This window comes from Hyperolius riggenbachi, chromosome 4, assembly GCF_040937935.1.
Source record: "Hyperolius riggenbachi isolate aHypRig1 chromosome 4, aHypRig1.pri, whole genome shotgun sequence".
Lineage (NCBI taxonomy): Eukaryota > Metazoa > Chordata > Amphibia > Anura > Hyperoliidae > Hyperolius > Hyperolius riggenbachi.
The window spans coordinates 85,694,148-85,712,657 of NC_090649.1; the positions used below are offsets into that span (position 1 = coordinate 85,694,148).

Here is an 18,510-nt window from a genome sequence, read left to right on the forward strand (position 1 = left end):
ACACATCACACACACACCACACACACACCACACACACCACACACACCACACACACCACACACACCACACCACACACACCACACACACCACACACACCACACACACACACCACACACACCACACACACCACACACACCACACCACACACACACCACACACACACCACACACACACCACACACACACCACACACACACCACACACACACCACACACACCACACACACACCACACACACACCACACACACCACACACACCACACACACACACCACACACACACCACACACACACCACACACACACCACACACACACCACACACACACACACACACACACACACACACACACACACACACACACACACACACCACACACACACCACACACACACACCACACACACCACACACACACACCACACACACCACACACACCACACACACACACACACACTGTACAGCGCTGCGTAATATGTTGGCGCTATATAAATACTAAATAATAATAATAATAATATCAGACAGTGTAATGCTGTAGGTTGATCAGTTCTTAATTGATTCCCTGCTGGAATCTATTAAAAAATTGATGTGCAGTGTATGGTAGGAATTGATTCTTTTTCCCAGATTGGGTGGAAATCTATAAGTGTATGGCCAGCTCTACTATATGGAGCAAAGAGATATTATTGACATTTTTAACAGAAACTGCATAATGTTACATTTGTGTTAGAATAAAAAACCTTTTATAATATATGGTTTTATTCTTTTTACAGGGTTACAGAACTCATGTTAAGAGAATAGATCTTTGGAGTCGTTCATTAGGAAAGTTGGTGGAAAAGGTAAAGTTTTTCATATGCTGGTTTACTTATGTCTTACCTATATACCTTTTTATAATAGCAACAGAAAAGTCATGTCCTGTTATGCTTTTTATATGAGCTTTCTCTTCAGTCAGCCTTCACCGTTTCACTTGCTGCCAAATCCTCTGTAGGGTCATGTTTGGGGTGAATTGTGGTGCAAGAGATGAATTGTAGTGTTATCTCTATCACTTCCTGTGTCTGTGTGATACATTCTGCTATCTCAGTGACAGGTTGCCATACACACATCAATTTCTCCTGTCAATATACTGACAGATCGATCGCTCTGATCAACTCGGGTTAAAATTGATGCAGTAGGCGACCTGCTCGATTGATGTCAAATGAAGATCGGTTGAATAGCTCAGTCGGTACGGATGGAAGATATAGGTCGACTGGCGGCAGGTCAAAAGTGGCAGCAGATCAACGGGCCGTAGCATTGCACTGGATCGAACAGCGCAATGATGCCGTTCAATAGATTTCTAAAATATTTCATCCTGAAATCTATTTAAAATCTGTTCCTAGTGTGTAGCACACCTCAGAGAAGATTCCTGTCGGTCTTGATCTGACAGGAATCTATCTGATGGTCGAATCTGGTAGAAATCTAAACGTACAAGGTAGCCATGATCAAATATGCCTACACACTGCAAACAGACTTGTGATAGAACAGCATGAAATTTAAGGAAATCCTTCTAGTGCCGAGGCCTGCTATCCCTGGTCCGTGGTGAGTGTTAACCACTTGAAGACCAGAGGTTTATACCCCCTAGTGACCAGGCCTTTTATTACAATTACGCACAACTTTAACTGTTTATTACTCGGTCACAGGGATGGTCTCAAATTCAAATTCGGGTGAATCCAGATAGTTGCTAACTGGATTTCACCCTTTTAATGACATTCACCTGTGCGGGGGGGGGTCAATCTTACCTATCTGATGTCTTCTTCGGTCCGTCCCTCGGCGTCTCCCACAATGCGGTCCACGTGCATCACGTGATTAAAAACACTTCCTCCTTCAACCCGGAAGGAGGAAGTGTTTGTAATCACGTGATCGTGGGAGGTGCCGAGGGACGGACCGAAGAAGACGTCAGATAGGTAAGATTGACACCCCCGCCCAGCCCGCACCGGTGATTGCCATTAATAAGGGGGAAATCCGGATAGCAACTATCCGGATTCACTTGAATTTTAATTTGAGCCCATCCCTGCTTGGTCATACTACTTCGCACCCAAATTAATTTTACCCCCTTAATTTATTTTTTTTTAACCCCCCCTCCCCCTTAATTGGCCATAGGTTGCGATACGTACATTACTCTACATCAGGCTTTCTCAACCAGGGTTCCTTGAGTACTCTGCAGGGGTTCCTTGGCATTTTCCCCCATAGTGGGGGAAGTATAATAGAGCACAATAGAATAGGTGGTACTGTTAAAAGAAGCACTTAATTGGGGGCTCAGGAGACAGTATACTGAGTGGCAGTGTCATAGGGGGTAATGAAACAGCCGCACCTACTTTTAAAGACCACGCCTCCTGCAAGATAAATGCAGGGGTTCCTCTAGAATAGATCAAAAAAATATTTGCAGGGGTTCCTTGAGATCCAAAATTTATTTGCAGGGTTCCTCCAGGGTAAAAAGGTTGAGAAGGGGCTGCACTACATACATAGACATATGCCTATGGTAGGGATTAGATTGTGAGCCCTTCCGAGGGACAGTTAAGTGACAAGATTACTCTGTACAGTGCTGCATGAGATGTCAGCCCTTTATAAATAAACGTAACTACATAAATAGCCTAAATAAACAGCCTACCAGCGCCGATCTCTGGCTAGCAGGCTATACGATGGGATCCTCCGTGCACAGTGACGGGAGAGCGCGCTCGTTTGAGCTCCCCTCAAATCTCACTCCGTGCGAGATGACGCCATATGGCGGTGCTGACGAACAACCGAGCCCCTCTGCCGCCGCCATACGGCATTAGGTGGTCAGCAAGAGGTTAAAGACTAATCTGTCAGGCTGGCGCAAATCCTCTCCTCCTCCGGTGTGTCTTTCAATGGTCAGACTTTAAAATAAAGGAATTGAATATAGGTTGAGGCATGATTATCAGTAGAGTTATGTATACACCAGCAAGGATCTGTACATGATCCCTAGGGTGACAGTGCAGAGCCAACGCTGTACAGATGTGCCAATAGCCTCCAGGCTAGCGACATGTCTATTGCTGTGGAGGGGGGCGGAGGAACAATGAGTGCCGTACGACTCATCAGCTTAACACGGGTGGGGTGAGTGGGCAGAACAATACGCTGGTTGCTTGCTCAAGCGGCAGATTGCTAAAGATTCAGCATGCCGACATTTAGCAGATGTCTGGCGGCTGCTGTACACGCTGGATTCACTCAGGTTTCTAGGCTGATACGGCCTTTTATCGTCCAATAAGGCCACGTTCAATCCAGCTTAAGAAGGGAAGTTTGTTTCCTTTTAGAACGAGCCCGCAGTTAGACATATGGAGGCTGCCGTATGTATTTCCTTTCAAACAATACCAGTTACCTGGCATTCCTGCCGATCTTTCTAGTTATGAGTGTCTGAATCACACACCTGAAACAAGCATGTAGTTAATCTTGTCAGATCTTCGTGAGACGCATCTGATCTGCTGCACACTTGTTCAGTGTTAGAGGCAGAGGGCCGTCAGGACAGTCAGGCATTGTTTATTCTCTATATATAAAACCCTGTGTCCGTGCTTTTAGCCTAGCACACATGCACGGCACGTGTGGACAGGAGGAGGACGGAGCCAGGGGGGTGGGCGTGCGGGTATGCCTCGCGGCCATGCGCACATGCGCTCTGAACCGCGATAGGGACGGGTGGGGAGGGGGGTTTTGAGCAGAGGCCTAGCGCCCATTATTTTAACGGGCCATAGGTCTAGTAGGGAGTAAAGATGTCCGTCTACAAATGTCTCACACCTCAGGTTCCCTTTAGTTGACCCTGAGTCTCCCAGAGAGGCTTCACTGAAAGACAAGATGGTCGCTGTGTACCCTCTCCTGCAGCCAGGCGCAGGAGTTGCTACTTCTTAGGAAGTTGGCATAATATAAAATAAATTAATGAGTTTAGTGAGGGCTTTATGATTGCAGTAGGAGGAAACTGCAGCTCAGAATAAACCTCACTGCTAGAGGTACAGGAAATATCAAATCAAAGATAGCTTTATTGGCATAACCAAGATTCATACAGGCATTACCAAAGCAGGTGGGGGAAGGGGACATGGAAAGGTGTGGGGTTAGGGGTACAGTGGGTTAGCAGTTCATGGACATTTTTAGGTTTACAGTTCATTAATGCTCCTCTGTCTGTGGCATGCTGTGACGTAGTGTGCAGCAATTGTCACTGTGGTTTCCTCTTCTCCTAGTACAATGTACAGTAGTTTTCTCTCATCCTCTGTATATAAACGTCCCTGGATCAGATTTGCATGAGATGCTGCAGAGCTGTCCTTTCCATTCAGCGTATATACTGTGTGCCTCTCTCCTCTTCCTTCAGCATGCCTTCCTCCTTGCCTAATGTCATTCCATGCTCTGCGGCCCCCAAACCCACGCTGCCTGCAGCCCTCTGCTGTGAGACAAGCACTGTTTGTTCAGTCCCTACATGGATTTTAAGCCTGTCTGAGAGACACCATTATCATTGTGTGGGGGGGATGAGGGGGCTATTTTCTTGTTATGCTGACTTCACACTGTGGGCGAGCACGCACTTCCCCCTAATTTATTGCCAAGGTCTCTTCCTATGTCTGTTTATTACAGATGTGTCTTTTGCAGGGTCCTGACAGCTTTATATTCGGTGCTGAGCACCAAAATGGGCGTAAAAGTGCTCTACTAATAGCTGTTAAATTATGTCATATTATACTTGTAGTTTTAGTTATGCTTTTTAGCGGCACAGAAATTTGACTTTTGTTTTGATTTTATGGGCCTTCCTAAGCAGGAACCAATCTAATTTCAGGGTGGGTTAGGCTCTTGAGTTAGTCAGTGGCTGCTTCTATCGGAGCCTAATAACACAGGTATATTTTTATTCCTAGTAAAAAATGTGCGAAGGGATATTATTTTTTTATTTAAATAGTGCCAACATCTTCTGTAGCACTGTACATAGTACAAAACAAATAGTGGGGAGCATAGATATAGGAGACGTTCAAAACGCTGTACAGTTAGGATATTTAGCGATACAAATACATAAATACCTTATCTGCCGCTATATAAGACGCTCTGGAATATGAGACACCTAGGTTTAGAGGGCAAAAACAAGGGAAGAAAATATGTATACTAAACCTGGTGCGTTCATCTAAAAGGAGTGTCTTGGAGGCCTAGGTTATGTTCTCCCCCAATTTGTTTCCCCATGTGTCATCCTGTATCCCTTTCTGTCCCCAGGTTGGAGACATTAGGGAAGGAGACACAGGGCTTAGTGTATTAGGCTGTGAGCCTCCAATGCTACCTATAGCAAATTATAGGCTTGTCTGGAAAGGTGTTTTTTTTAGAGAACGTTTGAAAGTTTCAAGGCTTGGAGCATGATGGACAGGCTGTGAGAGAGAGCTCCAAAGGAGAGGTGATGCACGTGAGAAGTTCTGGATGCTGGAGTTAGAGGAGGTGACTAAGCTAGAGGACAAAAAGGGTCTCCTGGGGGAACGGAGGTTCTGGGCGGGGAGGTATCTGGAGCTTGAGGAAATGTATGGAGCTGACAACTTATGTAGGGCTTTGTATGACAGGCTGAGGAGTTTAAAACTGGATCCTTTGGGAAATTGGCAGAGAGGGGAGCAGCATTAGAAGAGCAGGGGGAGAGGGGGATGAGACAGGCAGCAGAGTTCAGTAGGGACTGGAAAGATGCCAGTCTGTTTTTTGGTAGACCACAGAGTAGGGTGTTACAGTAGTGAAGTCAGGATATGATTGAATTATTTGCCAGCGTTTTATTAGCCTTCCATGAAATGGTGTTTTTTGGATATCCAAAATGACAGATCTAAACATGTGAGAAGTGTGATTGGCTTAGGGTGGTGTTAGTATATTATAGCATTTTGTTTTTTAAAGTGTGCCTGCCAAATTTTAAGCCTATAACATCTGCGGTTTATTCTGTGTTGTGGACTTTTGGATCACTCCTCGTATAGGGGTTCTGAAGCTCGGCTCTGGTTGACATTAGGAGCAGTGTGGTGTACAGTAGAAAATCTGACCAGTGGAGGTTTGGCTCAGTGACTAGATGGCCCCTATTGATTTATCCTGAGCCGTGGTTACGATGCAGTGTGTGCCATAGTGACCGGCGTTGCTGAGTGGTGCATATCCATCTACACTGCTAGTATGAATAGGCCCTTTAGGAGAAACAAAAACTGTGTGAACAAAATATATAATCCCTTTTTCTTTGCTCCTGGTGGTGGCAGTACACTGACGAATTTCCTGACGAAAGACCTTAAAGTGTACCTGAGATCAATGCCTAGTACAAACGATTTTCAGGCACATTTCCTGTCAGATCAATTATTTTCAACATGTCCGACCTTATTTCTATTTTTCCTTTTGATTTTCCGTTCACTTCTATGGAAAATTGGAAAAATCGAAATCAGATCGGACATGTTGAAAATAATCAGTCTGGTAGGAAATCTGCCTGAAAATCTCCTTGTGTGTACTAGGCATCAGATAATGGGTATATTTATACATGCGTAGGGTGCGTAGGGTTTCTCTCCGGCTGCTCCGTTCTTTTAATCCGGCCCCGCCCCGGTGTGATGGGGCCCTCAAGGTTGTACATCAGGTCTCCAGAGTCAGTGTATGTGTTACGGTTACGTGCGCCTTGTAAGTCTGAGGACTATTTCCATTATGAGGAAGAATCCTGTAAAGCTGATCCCTTCCTCCCTTCACTGCAGACAGGGTGAATCCTGACACGACTTATTTGCTCATTGTTTTGGCTAGAACTCTCCAAACTTCTGTTAGAAGCCATTAGGCAGTAAAGTAATTGGTTAGGGACAGCTCCCAAGGCTGCGTCTAATTTAAATGACGTTAGGTCTGATCAGGAAGCTCTGTGGAATACTCCCTTGTGGAGAGTCCGGCGCGGTGCGTGTAACGTGTAAATCTGTTTACTCGCTGGTGATGTGAGAAGTGTTTAGCAAGGAGGGGAAGAGGCAGAGATGCCAGTGATGTCCCAGCGCTTCCCTCAGGCACTTACATAACATTATGAGCAACGGGATCATTTTCCCATGATGCATCTTACTGAAGCATGGTAATGGTACAGTTACTTCAGAGGCGCATTTGAGTGGGAGGAATATTTTTTTGTCCTTCCTGGCGCAGTTCTTTTATACATAGCTACATAGTTATTTGGGTTAAAACAGAAAAAAACAAAAGAAAAAAAACCAGGCATCCATCAAGTTTAACCAGAAAATAAGATACAGCACTAGCCCTCTCCCTCACATATCCCTGTTCAGTGTTCTCCACAGAATTTGTTTCCAACTGGGTGGCATAAAAAAGTAGCTGGGTGGGGCGAGATGAGAGAATACAGGGCCGGTGCTTCTGTGAGCAACTCTGCCTACAGAATAGACAGCCGGGTGCTCACCAAAAGTAGCTGGGTGGAGCACCCGGCTAAAAGAGCTTGGGGAAAACACTGCCTGTTGATCCAGAAGAATGCAAAAAGGCTTGCAAGGCATAGTCCAATTAGCCCTAAGTGTGTAAAAAAAAATAAAATAAAAAACTTCCGGACTCCAGATGAGTCAAATAATTCTCTGGATCAACACCTCCGGGAATTACCTAGTAATTATAGCCATGGATGTCTTTCTACGCAAGGAAAGCATTAAAGACCTCCTTAGCAGTAACCCCGTGCTATGGTCGGGGTAGAAAACCACAGCTCATAGCGGTAACCCCGACCTGCACACGGGATAGCCGCTGGGCGTACATTTGAAATCGGCGCCGGTAGACTTGGGCGCAGGATACAGCGGTATATAGCTGATCCTGCTTCTGCACAAGTCCGGGCCGATTTAATTACTATTCCCCCTCCAGGCCGACATGGATAGTGGGGGAATGAAATAATTCGGCTTCCAGCGATTGCTTGAGGCCGAATTATTATGGTTTTAAGCAACTTCGGCTCTGTCTTCTGACGGAGCCGACGTTACTCACTGAGCACTTCAATAGGAATGATTCCTATTGAAGTCTATGGAGGCGCCAGCTGCGCCCAAATCTAGCAGCGCTGAAAAGCACTGCTCCGGGTCTATGCAGAGCAATGCGCGCAGCGGGAGCGTTTCTACATACCTCCCGGGGATCCCGACGTCGGACGCCATTCTTCTTCCTCTCCTCCGGGGCTCTGCTTCCTCCGGGTGAGGACAGCCGGCAATCTCACTTTAGGATTGCAGCGCCACCCGGAGGTTGGAGGGCAAACTGCTACGCTGGAGCCCAGGAGGTGAGTGATTGCTGGGGATTCTGCAGACTCTACTGGTATGATTTTTTTTCATGATTTTAGGTTCTAAAAGCACATGAAAAAAATTGTACCGCTTTTAGACCCTAAAATCAGAAGCAATCATACCGCCAGGGGGGTTAAATGTAGATATCGAATTTGCCATAACTACTTCCTGTGATAATACATTCCACAGTTTATTCACTCTAACTGTAAAGAACCCTTCAACAAATGGCTAAAACTTTTTCCTCCATCATGTGCCCTTGTACTTTGCGTAAGCTAGGGGACAAAAAGCTCATCTGTCAAGTTTTTATATTGCCCTCTGATATATTTATACATGTAAATTGGATCTCCCCTAAGGCGTCTTTTCTCCAGAATAAATAAGCCCAGTTTATCTAACCTTTCCTTGTAAGCGAGACCTTCCGCCCCTTTCATCGTTTTTTTTTGCTTGTCTCTGCACCTTCTCTAAAACTGTACATTCTCCCTGTAATGCGGTGCCCAGAACTGAATTCCATCTATAAGTCTCTTACCCCCCCCCCCCCCCCCACACACACACACACACACACACACACACACACACACACACACACACACACACACACACACACACACACACACACACACACACACACACACACACTCACACTCTAACTCCCAATACTGTATAAGTTACGGAAACAATTCTCGAAATTGGTCATTGTTTAGTCATTCCTCTCTGACAGCGCCCATTCCATTAACACCTATGGAGCCTGGTAGAAGTCATATTTAAAGGACACCTGAACTGAGAGGGTTCCCACTGATTTCTTTGGCTGCAGTAGTATCTGGGCGGCGCACCTGAAACAAGCATGCAACTAATTCAGTCAGACTCTAGTCAGAAACACCTGATCTGCATGCTTGTTCAGGGCCTATGGCTAAAAGCATTAAAGACAGGGAATCAGCAGGACAGCCAGGCAACTGGTATTGCTTAAAAGGAAATAAATGGCAGTCTCCATTATCACACTCAGTTCAGGTGTACTTTAAATATTAATCCGTGCTTATACAATGTTTTCAAACTTCAAAATATACAGCACTGTACAATAAAAACATGTGAAACATGAGGTAATCACTAAGATGACACATAGAAGGGGAGCTCTACCTTATGTGATTTACAAGATAAAACTGTAATAAGCTGTTACCACTTAAAGAGAAACCGTAACCAAGAATTGAACTTCATATCTGTAGCTGATGCACCCTTTCCCATGAGAAATCTTTTCCTTTTCACAAACTGATCAACAGGTGCTCTGTATGGTTAATTTTGTGAAACCCCTCCCACAGTGTGATGTCAGGACCAGGGGTCTGACCTCACACTGTGGGCACCTTGTTGCATTGTGGGAAATAACTGTTTCCAACTGCCAAAAAAGCAAGCAGCATCTCCTTCCACTGACAACACCTGCCAGCAGTAAATGTCACCATGTGATAACTGTCAGAATGTAAATCCGGAAGAGGAAAGATTTTATAATGGGCAAACACTGACTAAATCATTTATACATGATTATAGTAAAAATTATGCACTTCATTGTTTTTTTCACTGGAGTTCCTCTTTAAGCCCCTGAGCCTTGAGATAAATCACTAACAAAAAGTTACATTTGAGGACTGGTTTAGTCAGACTGCTGCAGGCGTCTGCCCTCGACGCTTACCACTGGGATCCATCATGTCCCACATTAAGATGATTGGGAGCGTTTGTCTCAATGTATTTGTCAATTGCTGACAGTTCAAAAAGCACCACAGTGGATCCACTTTTTCAAGGCACATGTCATTTCTAGCCTTGGCTACATTCACAATTCCATGCCCATCTTGTGGCACGAAACTCTGTGACATAACGAGGGTGACAGTCGACGAGTTGGGGCAATTTATGGGTACCTGGAGTCAGTCGATGCCTCGATGGTTTCATAAACTGAGGAGTTGGAGTCTGATGATTTTTGTAACGACTCTGCAGCCCTGGACAGAGAAATGGGAAACTATGCTAAGCTGTTGTTTGATGTTTGCAAGGCGAGCCACAGGCTTTGTGAGCTGGTTCTAAAAGAAAACCATGGCCACAGAATTCCCATGCACACAGCCCTCACCCCTTACTGTAAACAGGCTTGCAACTATTGATTGGCTGAGGACATGCCCTGCTGCAGATATTAAAGGGAAGGTTCAGGGAGGGGATTAAAAAAATAAAAATAAATTTCCACTTACCTGGGGCTTCCTCCAGCCCGTGGCAGGCAGGAGGTGCCCTCGCCGCCGCTCCGCAGGCTCCCGGTGGTCTGCATGCGCAGTACACCCCGGCGGACGTCCGATGACGTCAGCGCGCCGGCGTGGGACGCAGAAGTCCCAGGAATTGGAGCGCAGAAGAGCCCGACCTGGCAGCCGGTCGGGTCGGGCACCGGAGACCACCGGGAGCCTGCGGAGCGGCGGCGAGGGCACCTCCTGCCTGCCACGGGCTGGAGGAAGCCCCAGGTAAGTGGAAATTTATTTTTATTTTTTTAATCCCCTCCCTGAACCTTCCCTTTAAGGCCTCGTTCCCAATATACGTGTTGCCATGTGCATTTTGGCAATGCATATGGTGTGCGATCAGCAAGAAAATCAGAAGTGCGCGGACTGCACTGTCTGATGTTCAGGCTCGATCCGCTGCGCAGCAGTACGATGCAATATCACACTTCTGCATGCTTTTTTAAGTAAAGTGCAGCCCTGACCCGTTCACTGTAGTACACGGGATCAGCAGCGCAACAAACAGTTGCACAGATGGCGTGCGATCACGCACACTGTGTTCCAATCGCACGGCCATCCACGTTAGACAATGTGGCCCGAGAAAATGGGGTGGCAGATAAAAGCAGTAATTCTGGAAATGTTGAATCCCTTATTTGACCTGTCACCTAACTGCCATGAACTGACAGTGTTTTTATTGACCATTTATGATTTGCATTAACTGCTTCCGGATCTTGCCAATTGAAATCTATACCCTGTGTGGGACCTGTTATCCCTGCCAGGGAGTAGATTTAAATTACCATGACGTTCTCCCTCCATCCTCTTGCTCAGTTGTCTGTATGACAGCAGAGCTTTGTGAGTCAGTCAATTTCATTGGCTCCTGACCCTGTGATTGGCTCAAAGTTGGCTGATGGTAAGTTGGCTGATGGTAAGTTGGCTGATGGTAAGTTGGCTGATGGTGTAATGGTTAAGGGCTCTGCCTCTGACACAGGAGACCAGGGTTCGAATCTCGGCTCTGCCTGTTCAGTAAGCCAGCACTAATTCAGTAGGAGACCTTTGGCAAGTCTCCCTTACACTGCTACTGCCAATAGAGCGCGCCCTAGTGGCTGCTGCTCTGCTCTGGTGCTTTGAGTCCGCAAGGAGAAAAGCGCAATATAAATGTTATTTGTCTTATTTGTCTATCAGTGACAGGAGAGCAGCACAAAGAGAAAGACTGGTCTGTGAGATGTGATGTCAGTGAGTCCCTTATTCTGACCCAAAAGTCTCTGGTTTTTAAGGGCCCAGAGCCTGCTGGTCTAGAAGCGGTTAAAGTAAGCCTAAGTGTTTCAACCATTAACCAGAATGTAAAGTTGAAGCCTTATACACAGTCCTTCCCTACACATTCCCAGCCTCTATTTCTGGTCAAATCTCCTACAGTCTCCCTTATGCCGCGTGTCACCCCAAATATCACATGATTCCTTTTGGAAGTGTGCTGCCCATCCCATGTGATCATGATCTGGTGGCTGCTGACTGGTGGCTGCTGACTGGTGGCTGGTGGCTGCTGCCTGGTGGCTGCTCACTGAGCATGCAGTTCAGCTACCTGTGGAAAAGGGCCATAAAGGAAGTAGATGACTGTGTAGTGCCTTGTGTTAATGACAGTTATTGCTCTGAATGAGACCTTACATATATAGGCATGTAGCAGTTCATTTACACAGTGCAGAGATCCACAGGCCATTGGTGGGAAAGTTGGACAATACTTCCAATGTTGTTTGGTGTTGCAGTATATGACATACTATATGCGAGTTCATGTACCACATTGTTCCAAAAGTGTGAGCAGGCCTTTGTGGCATGATTAGTTCAGACAGATGCCTGAAAAAGAACACCTGCGACCTTCCTGAGTCTTATCACACGAATGTCTATCATCAAAATGAAAGGATCAGCTGAGTTCAGGTGTGCCTGCAACTTCCACCTCTTAAAGAAAGCATATACTATTACCACATACATATCACTCGGCTGGGACATTACAGCACACCTGAAGTGAGAGGGATATGGAGGCTGCCATATATTTACAGTATTTCGTTTTAAACCTTGCAAATTTCCCAGCTGTCCTGCTGATTCTTTGCCTCTAATACTTTTAGGGCCCGTTTTCACAGGCGGCCGAACGGTGTGCTCATCAAGCAGTTACCAGGCAGCAGCAAGCAGTTGTGAGAGTTTGAGAGGACTTTCACTGCCTTTCAACTGCCCGTGGAAAAGGGGCCTTACTCATAGTCTCTGATCAAGCATGCAGATCCAGTGCTCTGACTGGAGTCTGACTGGATCAGTTGCATAGATTGGTTGCATAGATTTCAGAAAACCTATTCTGTAAAAAGTTGATTTCCTCTTCTCCTCTATCTCAAGTGTACTGAAAGATAACCAAATTGGAGTGAGGCTGCACACGGACAATGAACAGACATTTAGTATAATGATATGCCTCTAGATGTGAACAGTCCAGCCTGTATGGAGCTTGCTACAGAGTGAAATGGGGATGTGAACATGAAAATTTTAAGCTGTTACATGCAGGAATCAGTGGGCTGGCCTGTAAGGAAATACAATTCAGCATATGTAGAAAAGCATAGCTACATAGTTGCAGAATGTTTTGGGAAGGAAATTGTAATACAGTATTACAATATAGGTCACAAATCCAAAATTGTATCTTTTTTTTTTATTCTGTAAATTAAAGTCGTTATAAATTGCAGCTTCAAAAACAAAAATTCCCCAGCTGAGCTGTAGGGTGTTAACAGTGGGCGGAGCTTAAATGCAGCAGTTGTCACATCATGTTCTTACAGAGCAACTGGGAGGCGGTTAGGGCGGGAGCTTTGATTGGTTGTCTGAGGGAAATACTCTGCACATTTATTTCTAAGGGATGGCAAGCAGTGGATCAGTATTTTTGCTTGGAGTTCCACTTTATTTCAGATTTCCCAAGAAAGAAAGTCTTGAAAAGGTCTGCTTCTTGCTATTCCGTGGCTTTTCTAATCTTCTCTTTGGCATGTGTGTTTTAGAGCAGATGTAATATATCCCTAATTGCTGCTACCGCCACATGACTGATAATTGTGTCGTTTCTGCCACAAAGCTCTATTGTTCACATGTGTGAGCAGTGCAGCACATAGATGGTGGAGCAATCAGCCCTCCTGGAGGAGAGATCATAGTGCAGGGAGTGGGCTCTGCTTTTCCTGCCATTTCACTGCATTATTTGCCAGAGCTTTCACTTCCTGCTCTGTATATCTGTTTACGCCTCTAATACAGCAGCTCTAACCCAGGAGACAAACAGCAGAACTGAGGTGCAGCACCAGCACCCTATCCTATCCCTATCCTTTACCTATCCTCTCCTATCCCTATCCTTATCCTCTCCTATCCCTATCCTGTACCTATCCTTATCCTATACCTTTCCTATTCCGGTCCTAATTCTATCCTTATCCTCTCCTATCCTTATCCTATACCATTCTCATCCATGTCCTAATCCTATCCTTACCCTTTCCTATCCCTATCCTGTACCTATCCTCTCCCTATCCTCTCCTATCACTATCCTATACATATCCTATCCTATCCTTATCCTATACCTATCCAATTCCTGTTGTGATAGAAACTTGCATCTAATATAAGACATAGCAATGGTAAATCTGTATGCATCCTCCTGCATGTAACTAAAACACACACAAAAACACACACACACACACCACACAAAAACACACACCACACAAAAACACACACCACACAAAAACACACACCACACAAAAACACACACCACACAAAAACACACACACACACAAAAACACACACACACCACACAAAAACACACACCACACAAAAACACACACCACACAAAAACACACACCACACACACACACAAAAACACACACAAAAACACACACACACACACACACACACACACACACCACACACACACAAAAACACACACACAAAAACACACACACACACCACACACACACACCACACACACACACACCACACACACACAACACACTACACACATACATACATACACACACACACACACACACCACACACACCACACACCACACAAAAACACACACCACCCACACACACACACACAAAAACACACACACCCACACACACACACACAAAAACACACAAAAACACACACACCCACACACACACACACACAAAAACACACACACACACACACACAAAAACAAACACACACACACACACAGCAGTATACCTATGGAGGCTGCAGTGCGCAGCTCAGCTATTCAGCCCTGCACTGTGCTGGCCACAGATCTGTCTGCCTCTATTGGGAGGATTCCAGCATGGCTTGCTTGTAGTGGTTACAGACTGACATTGGTAAAAGTAGAGCTGGAGGAAAACGTGTAAAAAGCGCCTTCCATCCATCTGAGCAGAGCCTGGAGCTAGCGGAGTGTGCAGAAGGGAAACTGGCTGACTCATCTTTCCATGAGATGGCATTAGTGGCAGGAGAGTAGACCAGATCTGACATCTGTCAAAAGCTCACCTAACGAGAACTAGAAGCCGCCGTGTATTCCGCTGGAAATCCGCTGTCAGAGCCCGTGTCAAAGAAAATATCTTCCATCTGTGCAAAGACGCCAAGCCTATCCCGCAAGCATAAGCGCTATTCTATTCCTGCGCTCGGGAGCAGAATGTGGCGTTTATCAGTGCATACACCTCTATATTAGCTGATGTCAGTGTATATACCTGGCCAGGAAGCCTTTCACCAGCCACTTGTTGCAGCACAGTTTTCCTGAGCTGCAGATTGTCATTACCCAAAGAGGTTGGTCTGTGCACTAAGTCTGGGCCTGCTGCTCACTCCTTCAGCTGGTCTGTGTCAGGTGATGTGACCAGCCTGTTACTGCAGAAGCCTTTATTTTTTGTAACTTCTAACTGTACATGGTCCCTCAGACAACTAAACTACCATAAGGGATTGTTCTATTAGTACTTACAGTCTGGCTTTAGTGGGCAGCACAATGACATAGTGGATAGCACTCACGCCTTGCAGCGCTGGATGCCCGGTTTGAACCCCAGCCAGGGCACTATCTGCAGAGTTTCTATGTTCTCCCCGTGTCTACGTGGGTTTCCTCAGGGCACTCCGGTTTCCGCCCACATCCACATAAAAACATACAGATAAGTTAATTGGCTTCCCCAAAATTGACCGTAGACTATGATGGACATGTGACTATGGCAGGGATTCGATTGTGAGCCCCTCTGAGGGACAGTTAAGATATACTCTGTACAGCACTATGGAAGATGTTGGTGCTATATAATTACTAAATTAAAATAATAGTGATACTTTTACAGTCCAGCGGTCAGAAATAGATTTTCTCAGTTTAAGTCAGCATGCAAGGGAGTTGGAACCGGTTTTAGTGCAGTCTGTGTCCCTATTTTCTATATGCGCTGCAGCCTCCATGGACTTGTATGGCTTCAATAATGACCCTGATGGTCCTGGACATAGAGAATGAAGACCTGCAATAACTTCATAGGGGTTCTAATTTTCCTCTTACCACAAAACAGGGGCTTATTTATTGAGGGTTCTGTCCCTGTTTAGAAGATTTACCCATCTTAATAGTGACACGGGAAGCGGTAACATTTTAGTAAAGTTCAAACATCTTTCCACATTGGCCTCAATTCACTAAGCAGTTTAGACTAGTCCACAGATGGTTTTTAGTCTACTGATGGTTTGGTGTAATGTTTTAGACCCGTTTTTAGACCTTGTCTAACATTCAGTTATTACACAATTCACAAAGGCAAACAAGGAGTAACCACGCCCACTTTTTCTGACAGAAATTAGACCAGCTGATTTCCGTCGGTAAAGTAATTCTGTGAGGTATTTTAGATGTGGAGATGGAACCTTTTTAATTATTTATGCAGGAGTTTAATTGTATCCAGAGGGGAGCTCATCAGAGAAGAAGGAGATCAGTCATAGCTGCTTGTTTGTGAATTGCATCTTATGATCATTTCCCTGCTTTACCCACCTAATTACCAGATGGTTTAGACCAGGTCTAAAACATCTGATAATAGTGAATTTGCCTTTGATGCAACTGACCAAACCATCAGTAGACTAAAAACCATCAGTAGACTAGTCTAAACTGCTTAGTGAATTGAGGCCATTTTATCTAAAAATAACTATTTTGGCATTTGGCTCTAAGGCTGAACTGAATGGCCTGGAACTTAAAGCAGATCCAAGATGAAAAACTAACTATAACAAGTAACTTGTCTATATATCTTATCTAAAGTTTAGATAGTTTACAAAGAAAATCTAGCTGCAAACAGCTTCAATAGAATATGATCATTTCTTCCTGTGATACGACAGCAGCCATGTTGTTTGTAAACATTACAAACAGGCAAGCTTATTTGCATCTTCTGTGAAAAAAACCTAATTCCCCCTCCTTCCCTCTGCCTCTTAAATCTCTGGCTGGTAATACCTCCCCCTCCTCCTGCCCAGACTGAGCTCCCATGAGCCCTTGCTACTGTCTGAAAATGCCAAGGCTCTCTGAAAACCTGTGGGCGTGGCTTGTTTAGTTTATAGGGAATTAGAGTATTAAAACAAAAACAAAAAAGTATTTGGCTTGAGGAATGCCCTGTAAACAATAGGAAAGGAACACAATTATGTAATGCGTAAAAAGTTCATCTTGGATCCACTTTAAGCAGCAGGGACAGCCATACTACCCCAGGAAAAAACACATATAGAAGTAGTAAAATACTTGTGCTACTTACATAACGTCTATTGTACTGTCCACATTTTGATTTCGGTGAATTTTATATAGTAAATAAAGAGAAAGCTGCTGGGGGCTTGGGGAAGCACCAGGTAAGCGAAACAATTGTTTTTTTTTTTTTGTTTGTTTTTGTTTTTTATAGTTTACAGTTCCGCTTTAAAGAAAATGGAAGCGAATGACTGAAAGACAATAATAAGCGGTGGTTCTCGGTCACTTTCGCCGATCTGCTCAGCGGATCGTTTCGGCCGACAATCGTTCTTAATCAATAGCGTCTACAGGAATCAGTCCATCATGAACAATGCATCCGCAAAGTGCGGCTGTGTGAAAAAAAAGTGCCATTTCTGGCCGCGGGTGCAAATTAACTGATGATTCATCGGTAGCTTACAGTGCTGTGTGCAGGAGTGTCACAAGTCAGTCTTTCGTTGCTTATCATTTGATTTGAACAACTTCTATCTGATGTGTGTACGAACCTTTACATCTGTGTTGGTCGGGGTTTTGGCATCTTATGAGATGAACAAATTAATGGTGGTGGCAAGTTTACCTATTTCGCCCCCCCTTCACATACCGTATATACGCATGTATAAGTCGTGTTTTTTAGTCCAAAAAAAGTGCCCCAAAAGTGGAGGTCTCTTCTTCTACACAAATCACTACCAAAGTGCAACCCCCCTTGTAGTGCACAACAGAGCTGAGCGGTAAACTGTGGGACCTCAATAGACAGCCCCTCCCAAACTCTTGTAACCCATTTACACACTATGCCCAGTTTGTGTACACTTGTCCAAGACCGGAAGCATGGCTGGAGGATGAAGAGGGACCCAGCGCTGGAATGGTGGGCTCTATCTAGGAGGAGCATCTGCTGCAAAAAGGAAGTTGCAGGGCATGCTGGATTTTCTTTATTTCTTCTTTACTTTCCCCTCAGCCATAACTAATGCAGCCTGATTGGCTGAGGCCTCTTTCCCTCATGTTTTCCCCTTCCACACCTCTGTTTCTCTCTGATTGGCCAACATTTCTTGTGGTGAGACAATGCACTTTCTACTGCTGAGCTAGGTGGGAGTGCCTGAAGACTGGGAGGAGGGCGGGCAATGATGCACAGAGTAATGGTGACCATACATGGTACAATTTTTTCATTTTGTTCTGTTAGATAATTTCGTTTGATTATTCCGTTAAGGCTGGTTTCACATTGGGACGCTACAGGCGCACGTTAGAGCAGCCTGTAACGCAGCCCAACTCACAGTAATGAAAAATCAATGGGCTGTTCACATTGTAACATTGTTACATTGTAACGTGGACGTTATTTGAAAGTGCAGAATGCTGTGCGTGTGTGTGGTTTTTTGTTTTGTTTTTATTTTTTTTGAGAAGGAGGGGAGA

The 18,510-nt window shown here is 45.0% G+C and overlaps 1 protein-coding gene across 4 annotated transcripts in view; it reads left to right on the top strand.

Annotated features, from left to right (window-relative positions):
- The window catches only part of CYRIA (CYFIP related Rac1 interactor A), a 163,862-nt gene that overhangs the window by 78,966 nt on the left and 66,386 nt on the right, over positions 1-18,510 (top strand). For all 4 annotated transcript variants that reach the window (XM_068280278.1, XM_068280275.1, XM_068280279.1 and 1 more), the window contains exon 2: positions 765-830. The gene's annotated coding sequence lies outside the window, so the exon portion shown is untranslated. The remainder of the gene's footprint in view (positions 1-764; positions 831-18,510) is intronic.